The sequence below is a fragment of the Phyllostomus discolor genome, chromosome 5 (genome assembly GCF_004126475.2).
Source record: "Phyllostomus discolor isolate MPI-MPIP mPhyDis1 chromosome 5, mPhyDis1.pri.v3, whole genome shotgun sequence".
Classification (NCBI taxonomy): Eukaryota; Metazoa; Chordata; class Mammalia; order Chiroptera; family Phyllostomidae; genus Phyllostomus; species Phyllostomus discolor.
In genome coordinates this window covers 155,264,833-155,276,895 of record NC_040907.2, presented here as the reverse complement: position 1 = coordinate 155,276,895, position 12,063 = coordinate 155,264,833, and positions in this window count along the sequence as shown.

Genomic DNA, 12,063 nt, shown 5'->3' with positions numbered 1-12,063 from the left:
GAGCGAGAAAGAGGGAGAGAAAGGATTCGAGCGAGAGCAACTTTCAAAAGGCAGGAAGTTGAAGTTGGTGAGCGCCTACTGAATTTGCCTGAAAATAATTACCATTTATTGCAGACCAGCTCTATTCAGGCGCATGATGGGCGTTCTACATTATATGACCTTTAATTCAACAATTTTATAAGGTACTATTATCCTCAATTTACAGATGGCTCAACCGAGATCCAAAGAGATTCGGTAACTTGCCCAAGTCACACAAGAAGAAAGTAAAAGGTTTGAATCCAGATCTTTAACTCAAAAGTATATACCACTTGCCAGAGGGAGGCTTCTGAAATACTGGTAATGTTTTATATTTTGATCTGGCTGGTGGTTACTCTTTTTCCTTTTTTCGTAGGTTTTACTTGAGTAAAAATCGGGCTGCACCACCTAAGCTTTGTGAACTCTACAGCATGTTATATTTCAATGAAAAGTTTTCAAGTACCTAAATTTTGTGACTGAAATGTGTACATTCTGTATTTGTGCTGTTTTTCGTTATTACAAACTATAAAGTTTCTGTGTTTTACTTGTATATCTTAAAATAGTATAGACCATTTTGCATTATCTCACTTGAACCTCACAGCTCTGTGGGATAGGTGCAGGCAAGAAAGGTGAACCTGAGACGTTGGGAAGATCCAGCACAGTTATGCAGGTTGTTGGTTTTGAGGTCTTACTTTCTTCCTTTGACCCTGATTTCCTAGGTGAATGAGATAGCGCAAGTTACTTAATTCACTCTGCCCCAGTTGCCCAATTTCGAAAATAGGGAAAATAGTAGCGCCTACCTGATAAAGTTGTGTGAAGATTAACTGAGATAATGTACACATGATACCTAACACATAATAAATAGCTATTGGTTATTTTTACTTCATCTTAAAAGGTGTTCTGTAAATGTTAAGAAAGTCCCATCATGATGTTGATGGTGATCTCAAGACCGAAATATAAAACTAATCTAATTGGATATGCAAAATAAGATCTTGAAACATGAGGAGGGGGGAAATGAGTAAGAATCGGTTAGTATTTACTTAGCACTGAGGAAGAAAGAGAGAACCTGAATCTGATGGTACATGCTTGTGGGGTGGGGAGAATTCATCCTTTTCCTGGGGATCATTCAACTAATTCTTCTGATGCAGCATTCACTAGTTGATAATTAGTTGGTAATTAATTGAGTACTTAGATGAGAGGTGCCATGAATAACAAGCCTAGATGTGTTTACTCTTCCCTGGATAGATGTTTACCCCATTATGAATAGTACATTAACATTCTAGTACCTACATTAGTGTCTCGAGTCAGGTCCTGGAAACTAGATCCACCTGTACAACTGAAGCCCAAACACTGGACTCACAAAATTAGAGCTATGCACTTTCTGCGGGGTCCACCTTTTACCTGGCTTTGTCCCTTTCCAAAGAGTCTGGGTTGCAACTTCAGCTGAGGTTACTTACCCCAAATAGAGTGTTTTTTCTGTTACACTGCCATAGAGATAAGTTTACTGAATGCCCGCAAGGCCCACTATAAAGTTTTAATTTTCTTTTCCCCTTCCTTTGTAACCCCTACTCCTATTCTCCTCCTATTCTCTTTTTGGGATATTTTAAAGGTCTGGTGTCAATCTGTATCTTGTTCCTTCATAGAAGAGCTGTTTTTTCTATCTGGATGTTTCTCTTTCTCTTTGAAGTTCTTTCATTTCACTCTAATGTATCTAGAATTAGATTTTTTTTCTGTCTATCATGATTTGTCCTTTATGTACTCATTCAATCTGAGATTTTTTTTTAGTTTGGGCATTTAACAAGCATTATACCTACAAATGTATCCTCCCCTTTAATTTTCCCATCTGCTTGGATTCTTACGATATAGGTGTTATACTTCCACTTACATCCTCTAGGTCTGTTAGCTTTAATATTTTCATCTTTGCCTTTCCCTGATACCGCCTAGAAAAGTTCCTCAACCTGAGTTTTCAGTGCAGTAATTCATGATTGGCCTAGATCCATATTGCTATGTAGCCCGTTTATTGATTGACTGATTGATTTCAATGGTTATATTTTCACAGCATTTTAAATTCTTCATTATTTATTGTTCCTGCTTCAAGTAATCCAGGTGAGTAATCGTCCCCCACTTCCTCACCTACTCTAGGGGGACATCTGACAATGTCTGGAGACACTTTTGGCTTGTCACAACTCAGGGTGGCACTGCCGGCATCTAACGGGAGCTGCTAAACATCCACGATGCACAGAACAGCCCCAGCCCCACCACAGCAAAGTACTGTCTGTCCCCAAACGTCAGCAGTGCCAAGATTGACAAACCCTGATGTAACCAATATGAACCCCTTTTTTTTTCCCTTTGAGGCTATGTATTATCTTCAGTTACCTTTCCATCTGATGCGTTTCATGTTTCATCTAGTCAAGATTGTTCACTTTCTTACTTCAATGGGAGTTGCACCCTCCTCTACATCTCATTACTTTTCTCTGTGAACTTGTATTTCTCCGGGGCTATCATTTGCCTTGGCTGACAGATACATTTATATACCCAGAGGGAGTGGAAAGCCCAACATTGAGAGAAGGTGAGGGAGGCCCCGAAGGAGGAAGTCCGTGGTGTCACCGCCGGGCCTTCATCACTCCGTGCTTGCCAGCCCACACACGCACAGGAGCTCACACGTGGACTTGGGGTTTTCACAGCTTCTACAGAGATGTCGATTTCTGTGCCATCTCTTGGATCGGGAGTGCTGGGGGACTGGCCACCAGTGTGAGTTTACCATCGTGTTTAACTCCTAAGTTTAAACTCACACCGCTGCTTGGTTTCTTGGTTTTAGTTTAATTAATTAAAAGAAAAACCTTTTTAATCCTCACAAGAGGACATATTCATTGACTTCAGAAAGAGAAACATCAATGTGAGAGAGAAAAATCAATTCACTACCCTCCCAAATGCGCCCCAACCAGGGATTGGACTAAAACCTAGGCATGTGCCTTGCCTGGAAATTGAACCCACAATGTTTTGGGGTGTGGGACGATATTCCAACCTACTGAGTGAGCCACCTGGCCAGGGCTAATTAATTTTAAATTGATCTTCAAGTGAAAACTAGATGGGGCTCATTAATATTAGAAGTATAATTGGAGGAGGAAATGTGGATAAATTCATAAGATATGTAGGTTTAGAAGACACAGGACTTCATATTTAAATTTGGGAGATGAGGAACAAACATTGTGGAAAATGATTTCTAGGCATTTGGCTTGGGTGACTGTGAAGATGGTGATAGAATTCCCTGAGAATTCAACCTGGTCAGGGAGGAACTCCATGAATTTCGTTTTTGACATGTTGAATTTGAGGTCCCTGGAGATCATTCAAGGGGAGCTGGCCAGTAGACAGAGCACATATGGTTTAGAAGTAAGAAGAAAAACTTGGGCAGGAGATGGAGATTTGGAAATCATGTAGGTGGTAGTCAGCGTCGTATGAGTGACAAAGATTGCCCGAGAAAATGCGCAGGACAAAGAATGAAGATGTTCCATAACATAATGCTGAGGCTCACCCATATTTAAGACAAATCCAGGGACCAGTTGCTCCCATGTTCTTGAAATTACCTTTTCTCCTAAATTTTGGAATTCAAACGTTTTCCTGTTTCCTCTCTTGCTTCCTCTGACCACTCCTTGATTCTTCTATGTTGCCACTACTTCCTCTACCTCACTTTTTTCCTTGCAGATTTGCTTTATTTTAAAAAATTTCATTTGTACCTGGCTGGCGTAGCTCAGTGGATTGAGCACGGGCTGCGAACCAAAGTGTCGCAGGTTCGATTCCCAGTCAGGGCACATGCCTGGGTTGCAGGCCACAGCCCCCAGCAACTGCACATTGATGTTTCTCTCTCTCTCTCTCTTTCTCCCTCCCTTCCCTCTCTAAAAATAAAATAAATAAAATCTTTAAAAAATATTTCATTTGTATTTATTTTTTTTAGCTTTCTTGTTGATGCCATTACAGATGTCCCCACTCCCCCCTCCTTGCCCACCTCTACCCAGGCCCAGCCCCCACCCCTGCCTCCGCTGCCTCCAGCCACCACTTCAGTGCTGTTCCTGTCCATGAGTCATTCACATTTTGTATCTTCTTTGGCCAGTGTCACCACCCCCTTTATCGAGTTCCTCCTTCCCTGCTCCCCTCTGACAGCTGTCAGTCTGCTCCATGCCTCTATGCCTCTGTCTCCATCCAGTTTGTCATTTTATTTTGTTCATTAGATTGCAAATGTAAGTGCGATCATGTGGCATTTGTCTTTCTCTGACTGGCTTATTTCACTCAGCATAGTAACCTCCGGGTCCATCCGTGCTGTTGCAAAAGAGAAGATGTCCTTTTTTCACAGCCAAGTATTCCATTGTGTACCTCGGCTTTCTCATCTACTCATCCACTGACGGGCACTCGGGTCTCCAGACCTTAGCTGTTGCACATAACGCTGCTATGAACATATGGGTGCATATTTTCTTTCAAATTGGCATTTTGGGATTTCTAGGATGTATTCCCAGAAGTGGGATTGCTAGGTCAAAAGGCCGCTCCATTTTTAATTTTCTGAGGAAACTCTGTACTGTTAATGGACAATTTTAGATTTACAAGGAAGTTGCAAGAACAATACAAAGAATTCCCAGATGCCCTTCACCCACATTCCCCAAATGTTAACATTTACTTCATATGCTTTATCCTTGTGTCTCTGTAGACAGATAGATTCAGATAGATGAACAGCTATCTCTATGTAGATATGCATACAGGGTGGGGCAAAAGTAGGTTTGCAGTTACTCATATTGAAAATAATACAGTAGTGAATAATAATACAAGAATAAACTTGTGTGCTCACAACTGTAAACCTTTTTTTTAAAAAAGATTTTATTTATTTATTTTCAGAGAGGGGAAAGGAGGGACAAAGAGGGAGAGAAACATCGATGTGTGAGAGATACATTGATCTGCTGCCTCTCGAATATCCACAACTGGGGACCTGGCCTGCAAACCAGGCAGGTGTCCTGACTGGGAACTGAACCAGTGACCTTTTCATCCACAAGCTCGCACTCAATCCACTGAGCCACAGCAGCCAGCGCTGTGAACCTGCTTTTGCCTCACCCTATGTAGAATTCAGACTTAGTTCAACTCAACTTACTCTTAGCAGTTCAGGAAGAAATTTTTCTCAATTGCTAAGGGTAATTTGCAGACATTTCCCTTTACTACCAAATACTTTAGTGTGTGTTTATAATTACCAAAATCAATAAAAGTGATACAATACTATATATTGTCTCAGCAATTGTCTACAGACCTTATTCAGATTTTTCCACTTGTCCCAACAATATCCTCTATAGCAAAAGAAAATCCAGGCTTAGTCACTGTGCACAGATGTGTCTCTATAATCCCCTTTATTTTGAGTCTTTTTATTAAAAAAATTTATAACATATTTTTGAAGAGTTCAGGCCAGTTAATTTGTAGAACGTTCTTCAATTTGAGTTTGCCTCATGTTTCCTAATGGGTAGATTCAGGTTATGCATCTCTGGCAAAAATATTACAGAAGTAATGCTGAGTTCCTAGTGCGTCATTTCAGGGAGTGTGTGGCTATGGATTACTCCTGCTACAATCCACCCGAACTTGGACAATTTGCTTAGAATGGTGAGTGCTGGGTTTCTCCACAGTAAGCATATGATAAGAGATTTTGAAACTGCAGATACCCTGTTACCTCTCAAACTTTTGCTCACTAGTTTTATCATCCATTGTTGATTCTTGTCTGTATCAATTATTAATATGATAGTCACCAAATGGTGATTTTCTAATTCCATCATTCTTTTACATGTACTAGTTGGCTTATTAAGAAAGAGCTTTCCCTTCTCCCCATTTAGTCATATTGTCTTGGACGGATAGATTCTTAATATGTTCAATAAATTACTATCTGTTGTTACTATTTTTATTTGATGTTCATTTTGTCCCAGATGTAGCCGTTGGGAGCGCCTTCAAACTGGCCTCCACGTTATGTTGACATGGCCCACTATTTGAGCACTTCCTCACTTTTTAGAACAATACGAGGTTCTAGGTCCCCCTGCATTCTCCTGGCTTCGGAGCTGGAATCAGCCCTTTCTCCAAGGAAAACTGGTTTCTTTTAGTGGTATTAGGAACCAAGGATAAGGGGCTAGGAAGTCAATGCTTCTAGGCCTGCTTAGTAGGCAAAAGGGAGAATACACAGACGTTCATACATAACTTTATGGGACCATTTTATGAATCTCCTTACTCTCCGAACACTTCCCTTTCTGGTCCTCTGGCTAGAAAAGGGAGCAGGATTTGTTTGATTGATTGATTTTTAAAGAGTTTATTTTTAGAGAGGGGGGAAGGGAAGGAGAGAGGGAAAGAAACATCAATGTGTGGTTGCCTCTCACACGCCTCCTACTGGGGACCTGGCCCGCAACCCAGGCATGTGCCCTGACCGGGAATTGAACCAGCAATTCTTTGGTTCCCAGGCCTGAGCTCAATCCACTGAGCTGCCCCAGCAAGGGTGGAAGCAAGATTTAATTTCCTTGCTGTGCATTGCACTCACTGCACCTGCAATTTCCTTGGGACCAAGAGACCCGAGGCTATGCAGTGAAAACAGCAATGAGGATCTCACCCTCCAGACCAGACCTCTCCTCTCAAAGCTGTAGGTGACTGCCTGGCTTCCACTGCCATCCTCTCCATTGTGGCTTGGATTTGAGACAGGATAGTAAGAAGCTAGGAAAATTCCTTGGCAAGTGGAATAGGAAAACTCAGACAGACAGCTGAACAAACTGGCCAAGCAACTTAGAGCCAGGTGCAGATGGTCACCAGGGCCGAAGTGCCTGTCAGGGGGCAAAACTGGGAAACCGAGGATTTTGACCTCAGGGTAGTAACCTTTCCTCCTGGAGGTGACATCTAGGCCTCAGTTATATTTCAGCTCCAGGCCCAGAAAAGCAGCAAAACCAGGTGGGTGATGCCAGGACCAACTGCAGTGACCCAAGATTTTCTGCCCTGTCACTGACCAATCAGTGACACCATGACCCTGAAAAGGGCACACCTGGAGAGAACTGATGAATATTCTAAAACTCTCCCTTGAAAATCTCCCTTGAGACCTCCCCTAAGATTCCCACCTTCAAGAAAGATAAAAGCCTAGAGACAAAAAACTGACGGACTGTGTGCCCTCCCTCTGGGTTAGGTGGTGCCATTCCCTTTTCTTCTTCCCCCACTTCTTTCCCCACAGGCACGTGGCTCCTAAACTCTAGGGCAATTGGCATCTGGCAGCTTGTCCCAGGCTGATCCCCGGAACCTGTCCCCAAGGCCCTCTTTTCTCTGACTTCCCAGTGAGTTAAGGCAACCCAGCCCAGGCTCTCCTGTTACTTCTATGCTAAGCCCTTCCTTGTTTTACTGTCCCCAGCTTTAATGTACCCTCACAGGAGCCTGGATTCATGTTGTGAAATCTCTCCTACACAAAGACAAGGACCCACACACTACAACTAGCCCTAGACAGACCCACTCAGGACCGGGCCACTGTCTGGTAACACCCTGATTGGGAATCGAACCCGAAACCTTCTGGTTATAGGACAACTCTCCAACTGAGCCATACCAGCCTGGCCCAGAGCAAAGTGCTTTTTATCTTGACCGGAACCCTGTAATATCAGTGACATTTTAATTTATATTTTCTCTTATCAGAGAGTTTGAACATCTTTTCATATTTTGGAACTATTTTTATATTATTACTTTGGTGGATTAAGTTCTATCTTTTCCCCATGACTTTTAAGTTTTTTTATATGTTAGGTTCTTCATCAGATGTGTGTTGCAAATATTTTCTTCCAGTTTGTTCGTTGTGTTTACATATCGTTTATAATTTGGGAACTAGGAAGAATTTTTTTTATGAAGTCAAACTTGTCCATCTTTATTTTATTGCAAGATGATTTTGAATCATAGGTAGAAAGCCTTTCACCCAAGCTGAAGAATAATTCACTCATGTTTTCTTCTAGAGCCTGTATAGTTTACAATTAGCTCTCTAATCTTATCAACATAATAGACAAAAAAGGAGCCACATACTAAACCTGACAAGCTTAGCCCACCTGGCAGGCCTTGCAAACCCAGACCAAAGTGGTCTGAACATAAAAATTCCTAGCTAAAAGCAGGTCATGGTGGGTAGTCACAGGGTAGGCCTTGACAAAAGTCAATTTTTATCTTTGAAATTGTCTGTTGTCTTTGTGCATCTAAGATAACATACCTTTAAAATGTCCGAGTAATTTTTCAGACCCCTCAAAGGCTCAACCACTGGCACCAAAGCAGGAGACAGATCACACATCGTTATCTTGTTGTCTGCATACCATCTCTGTGATTTGCTATTAATGTTCATTATTAACTGTCCTGTACCCACCGATGTAAAAGAAGTATGTGTCACTTTGTTTTACTTTTTATCCAGTCTCAAAAATTTCCCTGCTTTGCTTTCTCCTGCCTCCCTAATCTACCACCAGTGAATTTCAGGTAACCCTCCTTATATCTCCTTCTTTGATGCTAATGAGCTGCAAAACTGCCATTCTCAGGAGCATTTTATCAATCGATTGAGATTTTGCTTCCCGTCAATTGTCATCAGTTTGGCTCAAACTCTTGATAAGACTTTTTTTTTTAGGCTGGACACTCTTTCTTCGACAATGGTCTGAGACATGGATATAACTTTTTATCTTTTTCAAAAGTGTCTCAAAAAGTCTCACAACCTCCTCAAGTTTGGCAGTTCACTAAAAGTATCCACAAGACTCAATTGCAGGGCCTAACTGGGCAGCTCAGCTGCTTAGAGTGTTGTCCCCATTCGCCAAGGTTGCAGGTTCAGTCTCCTGTCAGGGCACACACAAGCAGCAACCAACGAATGCACCAATAAGCAGAACAACAAATTGATCAACCTCTCTTTCTCTCTCTCTCTCAAAATCAATAAATTTTAAAAAACCCTCAATTGCAGTGCTCACTTCTACAGTGCATATACTAAAATTGGAAGACTCAATTGCAGTTTGTACTCAAGGCTAAGGTTGATTACAGCAAAAGATTCAGCTCCAAAGCAGAAGGAAAAAGGTGAACATTGGCCGAGTCCAGAGAGGCCAAACAGTGGCTCTGCATCTTTTTTTCATCCACACAGGACATACTTTCTCTCCAGCATCAAACTACAGAGACATACATGGTGTGTCTCTGCCCAGAGAATCTTGTTTGAGTTTTAGGATCTGCATCTTTGAGGGAGGGGAGGGCTGGTCATATGGGAGGCATATTCTGCTACACAGCAAACCATGGCAACCTAAGTTCAGGTCCCCAACAGTGAAGTCAGGTACATGCAAATCATTAGTCTTGATGTTTGTGCAAAGCAGTCTGACAAGCTGGGACAGCATGGTTCATTGCCCCAGGTGTACACAGCAAAATCATCAATCACTGACAAAACATTCTAAGGGCCCTATTCCCAGGAGTTGACCAAGGGTCAATCATGGTTTTTGGTTCCCTTGAAGACAAGAAGGAAAAAGCAACCAGGCCTGCTATTTTAACTCTTTTTCCCCCCCCACAAAATGACTAACCAATTTTCCTAAGCACCTTTATGAAAGGTGCTACCTTTGCCTCAGTGATTTGAGATGCCACTTTTATCATATATTGAAGTTCTATGTGTAGTTGGAACTATTTCTGGATTTTCTATTCAATTGCTGGTTTTTCTGGTTTTTTTCATGCAGTAGTACACACAGTGTTTTCATTTAAAGGCTTTTTTTGTGTATTTAATGTTTGTAGAGCTTCCTATCCCTGTAGATTGTCTTTTCTAGTGTTTTCCTGGCTATTCTTGAATGTTTATTTTTCAATATGAAATTTAGGATCAATATGTCTGTTTCCATGAAGAAGCATGTTTCCATCTGGCTTTTTTCCTTTGATTCCATAAAGGAAATAAAAAAAATTCTTTATTTCCCAACTTTTAAACAAACACTGCTTTTTCTAGAAAAATAAAACACATTACAGAAAGAATGACAAAGAAAAACCACATTAATCTGAATAGCTAAAATAATTATTGATATCATTTTATTACTGTTTCTTATACTATTATAAATATATTTATTTCCTTTGTATCATTACAATCTTCATAGTCATTTTTAATGACTATAATATTCTAATAGAGAGTTGGTCACAATTTTTTCAGGACCTACTTATTTCTTTTTTTTTAATTTTATTTATTTATTTTTAGAGAGGGAAGGGAGGGAGGGGGGAGGGAGGGAGAGAGAGAGAGAGAGATCAATGTGTGGTTGCTGGGGGTTATGGCCTGCAACCTGGGAATGTACCCTGGCTGGGAATCGAACCTGGGACACCCTACTTATTTCTATACTGAAGAATGTTTAAGTTATGCTCAAATCATGGCTCCTGTAAGTCATGCTAAATAATGCTTGCTTATTTATTTATTTATTTATTTATTCACTTATTCATTTATTTGGGATAGAGACTCCCAGAGCAAAATTGCTATAAGGAAAAAGGTTTGTAAATTGCTTCCTTTCAGGTCATACTAATTAAACTGTCACCATCAATAAAAGGGCCTATTTTCACTGCACCCTTATCTTTCATTGTATACCATGGCTTAGAATAAAATAACTTGTCCAGCCCTAGCTGGTGTGGCTCATTGGATTGAGCACTGGCCTGCACAGCAAAATGTCACCAGTGTGACTCCCTGTCCAGGGCACATGGGTGGGTTGTAGGCCAGGGCCCCAATTGGGGACATGCAAGAGGTAACCGATCCATGTTATCTCTCGTGAATCGATGTTTCTCCCTCCCTTCCCCTCTCTCCAAAAATAAATAAATAAAATCTTTTAAAAATGAAATAAAATAACTTGTCCATTTCAACATGTGACCAAAATGTAAATGTTTATACCTCGTGACCCACAAATTTCACTGTTAGGATTATGGAAATAACCATCTGGTGTGGCCTGTTCAAGGATGTCCACTGAAGAACACAGCTGTGTAATACCAGGCACCTTATAAGCATAAGTATGTCCAAGTCCATGCAGGGGGTGAGTATGCAGAAGGATTCTGTATTTTACTGTATACATTTCTGTGTTGAGTGAGTGTATATTTTTAATTGAGGTAATATATATAACATGAAATTTACCATTTTAACCATTTTATGTGCATGTACAGGGCAGTGGCATTTAGTACATTCATACTGTTGTATAACCATCTCCAAGGCTGTTTGCATCTTCTCCAAATGAAATTCCACACTAAGTAAATGACAACTCCCCTTTCTTCCCTCCTCCCCAGGCCCTAGAAATGACCCTTCTACTTTGGAAGTAGTCTCTGGAAATTTGACTTCTCTAGGTGGACTAGTGGAGTTATACAGTATTTGTCCTTTTGTGCCTGGCTTATTTCACTTGGCATAATGTCCTCAAGGTTCACCCATGTTTTAGTGTGTAGCATGTTGAAGCAATGTTGAAAAAGCAGTCCTTTCTTTTTTAAGCTGAATAATATCCCACTGTATACATGTGCCACATTTTTCTCACACCATCCATCAATGGACACATGGGTTGCTTCCATGCTGTTGTGACTATGGGTGTACAGACATCTTTGCCAGATCCTATGTGCAGTGATTTTGGGTGTGCAGTCATAAGTAGAATTGCTCTACCCATCTGAACCTTTTCTTCTTTCTCTGCATTTCCCCGCTTAAAATCTGGGTCAGATTTTATTTTTAATGGAAAAGAAATGAGTATATTCATCCACTTCCTTTAATCAGATTTAGTATGGTTCTTATAAACCTCTCTAATGGAATTCTCAAAGGAAACCATTTTTGGATGAGGTATTTGAGAAGACAAAGAAAAATACATTTTAAAGCCCTGGCTGGCGTAGCTCTGTGGATTGAGCTCGGACTGCGAACCAAAGTGTCGCAGGTTTGATTCCCAGTCAGGGTACATGCCTGGGTTGCAGGCCATGACCCCCAGCAACCACACATTGATGTTTCTCTCTCTCTCTCTTCTCCCTCCTTTCCCTCTCTAAAAATAAATAAAAATAAAATCTTTTAAAAAATACATTTTAGTTTGGGAACGTTACCATGTTGCT